We start from the raw sequence: 5290 nt of genomic DNA on the forward strand, positions 1-5290 counted from the left end.
GGGCTGAAAAGCACAGACAACATGACGAACTCCAGGGACACACGCTGTGAGCGCCACTAGTGTGCGCCGTGGAGGGACAGACCTGTGATTAGCTCCACACTGAGTCCCGAGTGTGCGGGGCTGTGAGCGAGGGACGCCACCTGACACTGCTGGGGTGCCGGTGGGCGTGGGCACGCACCCGTGTGTGCATGTGAGGTATATGCACGTGTATATGTGTGAGGCGTCTGCGTGTAAGGTATGTGCATGTGTATACATGTGAGGTGTGTGCGAGGCGTGTGTGTGTGAGGGGTGTGTGCGCAAGTGAGGTATGTGTGGGTGAGGTATCTGCGTGCGTGCGTGCGAGGTGGGGGGTGAGGAGCGTGTGTTTGTGTGTGTGCAGGTGAGGTGTGTGAGGTGTGTGTGTGTGTGTGTGTGTGTGTGCAGGTGAGGTGTGTGGACAGGTTCAAGCCTGGGACTGAAGGGAGGGCACGGTCCTCTCGTGGCAAAGCCACGTACAAGTCCCAGCACAATGATAGCCAACAGCCATGGTTGTGAGCTTGACCTTCTGGTCCGAACACGTGGCCCCACGTGCTGAGTGGTGTGGGCTTGATAGAGTTCAGGTGCATGTGGTTGAGTAGGATCGAAACCCGCGAGAACATTGCAACCATCTTGACCACGCCCTCGCTTTGCCTCGTGGATCTGCTATAAAATAACGACACGGCTGTGGGCGCTGGCGCTGTCTCTCCATCCGAGGGGGCAGCGTCCCACCCAGACCCAGCGCATTCTCTTGTCCGTCTTTTCTAATCCTTCACCGCCCCCCCGCCCCCTCAGGCTCACCCCTGGCCGTGCTGGCGCGGCACACGTGCGGGCATAACCAGCGTGTGGTGCTGGGACTGCCGAGCTGGGGCGGCTCCCCGGAGGCGGTGGGGCGGGACCAGGAGTGCGGACTCCAGGGAGGGGAGGCGAAGAGGGACTAACCAGGCAGAACCCACCCCTCTCCACAGCGTGTGCGTGTGGCTTTAAACTACTCAAGCTCCTTTGTGATCAATGAGCGAAATCACCTGGGAAGACCAGTCTGGAAGCAGGTGGCCCTGCGGGCGTCTCCCCAGCGGACAAGACCCTGGTGGAGACACAGCGCCACCCTCGGCTCTCTGGAGGGCGCCCTGGAGACGGACCCCAGGCAGGCGCAGAGCCACAGGGTCGGGCCGTTCCACAGGTGCCCCGCACACCAGCACTGCGTGCAACGTGGCCAGCTGGACACACAGGCCTCGGACATGAGCTGGAGGGACCTGGGGTGCAGCGGGAGCCCAGACTGGGTGGGGGCCTCCGGCAGCTCCCGGAGGGGTCGCAGGATCTGAGCAGGGGCAGGAAGGAGGCGCCCCGCGGGTCTGACGGGAGGGACAGCAGAGGCCAAGGAGAGGCAGGGCCAGCTGGAGGGCGTGACAGTGGGCAACACTTGGGACCTGCCCAGCCACGGGCCCACAATGCAACTGGCCACAGCGGGGCAGCTGGAAGGGACGGTGGGGCAAAGGAAGGCAATGAGCAGCCTCGGGCCCTGAGGGGGGAGCTCAGGGGGACCCCAGCCCACCACCCCGACTTGCAACCTCACTGTGCTGCCTGCACCGTGTGGGCAGCCCGTGTCTGCTCAGCACACAGGGTCCCAAGCTGCCTCGGCCGGAGGGGGCCAGAGGAAAGAGGAACCGCCTGGGAGACCACCCGGGGCCACGGGCCAACCAGCCCCCAGCCCCCCACGCCCTGGGCCTGGGCCTCGCCCTCTGCTTCCAGCTGCCCCCCTCACCCACCGCAGCCAGGGCAGGCCCTGGCCCCTCAACCAGCTGTCCCCACTGGCAGGCGAGGGCAGCTGCAGCGGCCGGGCGGGGGGAGGGGCGGCGGGAGCCTCGCATAGCCAGGCCAGTCTGGGTGCCAGGACCGCCCTGCCCGCCCACGCTCCGGACACAGTCACAGACACAATGTCGCTCCCAGGAAACCTCCTACTGCGCGGCTTCCGTGGCCGCCCCGGGCTGCCCGCCTCCTCCGGCCTCGTGCCCCCGGCTGGCGCCGGCTCTCCCCTGGCACCGTCCCCACAGCCTGAGGGAGCCGCCGTCCCTGGGCTGCCAGACCCTGAGCACAGGGCGGCAGGGGCGCGAGGGGCCCTGGGCCAGCAGCACCGCCTCCCAGCACAGAGCTCCTGCCTCGAGGGGCCCCGGACAGGGCTCCAGGCTGCGCTCCGAGGAGCTGGCTCCTGGGCCAGGGCCGGATGGGACAGGGCCTGGGGGTCAGCCCTCCTGTCCTTCAGGGACCAGGACGGTGACCGGCTGCTTGTCCCACGCCCCACAGCCCGGCTGGGCGCTGTGTTCACTCGCGTCCTCTCCAGGCCACAGGCGACAGGCGAGACCTGGACACCTGGGTCAGGGGTGGCCCCATGACGGCGTCGGCCTCAGCCCCCGTGACAGACCCAGGCTGGCGGCCCATGCGGCCTGGCCGCCCACCGGGACAGGGACAGACCAGCCCCCCGTGCGAACCACTGCTCGCCGGAGCCGACCCTCGGGGAAATCTGTTTTCTGATTTTAGAGGAAGTGACCCCAAGATGACGACGCACTCCTACGAGTCGGGGCAGGGGGAGAGGCATTCCCTCATCCAGATCAAAGTCCGACTTTTAGGAGGAGACGCAGAAAGGGACACCGACGTCCCCCGAGTCAGCAGACAGGACCCTGCCGCTGGCCGCCGCCCTCCTCCCTGTGGCCCTCCCCAGTGCTCCCCCACACCAGGCACCCGGTCTCAGGTCCGCCTCGCACTGGTCCTCCCCTGGACCAGGAGCCACGGAGAAGGGACCACATGCTCCTCACTCCATACAGCCCCCGCCCCCCACAACCCAGCACCCTCCCCCTCCCCCTCCCCGGGAAGCACCCTCAGTGGAGCCGGGGGCATGTGTGTGCCTCAGTTACGTCGTGCACAGACGGGGCAGGCGTGACCACGCGCGACCGCCAGGCACACCCCTCACACAGCTGCGTGGGGGTGGCTGCGCTGCCTCACCCTCGGTCCCCTCAGACGCTGCGACGCCCCCAGCAGGGAGCACCCCAGCACTCAGATCCGGTGACACACGAGCCTGCTCCACTCCTCGGAGCCACGGCTGCTCCCAGGATGGGGTCAGGGAATCAGAGGGGAGCCCAGAACATTCTGTCCCGTGAGGACGGGCCGGCTGACTGGGCAATCGGAGCAGGATCCCCCCCCACACACAAGCACCGCAGTCCCAGCGTCACGGGTGAGTAACGCGGCCGCGGGGGCGGCCCCCTCGGAGCAGACTGGCCTCGGGAGGACGGAGCGCGACCCTCACACAGCAGCTGACGCAGGCGGAGCCGCGGTGCCAGGGGAGTGGGCGCCAGTGAGGAACAGACAGTCACAGCCTCCAGCTCCGTCCCCAGGGGCTTGTCAATTACACACGGAAACAGTCACTGCAGAGACTTGGCAGCCGCCACCTTAAGCCAACGTCATCGGCGACGAACAAGCCACCGTCAAGGCCTCCTGGCGCCAGGCACCAGGCCACGGCGCACGTCTGCGACCCTCCCGCCGATCGCGCCGACCCTCCCGACCCTCCCACCAAACGCGAGTGGCGAGCAGCTCAGACACCAGCTGAGGCGTCTCCTGAAGGCATCGCGTCGGGAAGCAACGGCCGCGGAGCCGTCCCCACAGACGCGGGGCCCAGATGGCAGGCCTCAGCCCACCGGCGTGGCTCAGTGGCCGAGTGTCGACCTACGAACCAGATCACAGCTCGATCCCCAGTGTGGCGTGTGCAGGAGGCAGCCGATCCATGATTCTCTCTCATCATTGATGTTTGTCTCTTTCTTCCTCTCTGAAATCAATAAAATGTATTTTTTTTTAAAAAGGTATCAGATTCACTCAGTGAAGGAGGCGCGTGTCCCGGTGGGAAGCTGGACCACGCCCGGCAGGAGGGGGCCGGCGTGCCCGCACCTCCCCCCCGTGTGACTGGCTCGCCCCTCCGGGGCAGCGTGGCATGTGCGTCATAACCAGGAGAGCGTCTTCGTGACCCAGCAGCACCGCGGGGGCACTTACCGCGCACGAAGGACGGGGAGCAAGGTCATCCTCCCCGCAAGTGGCAAACGTGGAACAACCTGCACTTCCACCCACAGGACCGCGGCCTCGACCCTCCACCCACACCCACCCTGTTCTCTCGCCCAAGAAAAAGAGCGCTCTTCCGATCGAGAAAGATCTCCAGGTCATTCTGGTTTTAGTCGGAGAAGTAAAAACCAGGCTGTAGAAATGTGTTGTGACGTGACTTGGGAGAGGAAAGGAAATAAAGTGCACTTTGTATGCGGCTGACCCACACGTGGTGGGCTGCACGTGGCTGACCCGCACGTGGCTGACCCGCATGTGGTGGGCTGTGTGAGCTGACCCGCACGTGGCTGACCCGCACGTGGTGGGCTGGGTGAGCTGACCCGCACGTGGTGGGCTGTGTGGGCTGACCCGCACGTGGTGGGCTGTGTGAGCTGACCCGCACGTGGTGGGCTGTGTGGGCTGACCCGCACGTGGTGGGCTGTGTGGGCTGACCCACACGTGGCTGACCCGCACGTGGTGGGCTGTGTGGGCTGACCCGCACGTGGTGGGCTGTGTGAGCTGACCCGCACGTGGTGGGCTGTGTGGGCTGACCCGCACGTGGTGGGCTGTGTGAGCTGACCCGCACGTGGTGGGCTGTGTGAGCTGACCCGCACGTGGTGGGCTGTGTGGGCTGACCCGCACGTGGTGGGCTGTGTGAGCTGACCCGCACGTGGCTGACCCGCACGTGGTGGGGCTGTGTGAGCTGACCCACACGTGGCTGACCCGCACGTGGTGGGCTGTGTGAGCTGACTCACACGTGGCTGACCCGCACGTGGTGGGCTGTGAACTGACCCGCACGTGGTGGGCTGTGAACTGACCCGCACGTGGTGGGCTGAACGTGGCTGACCCGCACGTGGTGGGCTGCACGTGGCTGACCCGCACGTGGTGGGCTGTGTGAACTGACCCGCACGACCGCACGTGTGGGCTGGGTGAACTGACCCGCTCGTGGTGGGCTTTGTGGGCTGACCCGCACGTGGTGGGCTGTGTGTGGTGATGGATCTGGAATGGTGGCCTTGGGGCTCTGCTCACAGCCCTGCCCTGGGCTTGCTTGGTGGCCTTGGGGCAACACAGTCGCCTGTGGGGCTCTGAGAGGAAAGGACCCCCTTCCCTGCTCTGTGGCTGTGTGGCGACACCCCCAGGGTCCCCACACGTCCCCGCCTGCCCAGCCAGCTCTCCAGCCTGGAGCCTGAAGAGTGAG

The sequence above is a fragment of the Myotis lucifugus genome, unplaced genomic scaffold, assembly GCF_000147115.1.
Source record: "Myotis lucifugus unplaced genomic scaffold, Myoluc2.0 scaffold_3883, whole genome shotgun sequence".
NCBI classification, from domain to species: domain Eukaryota; kingdom Metazoa; phylum Chordata; class Mammalia; order Chiroptera; family Vespertilionidae; genus Myotis; species Myotis lucifugus.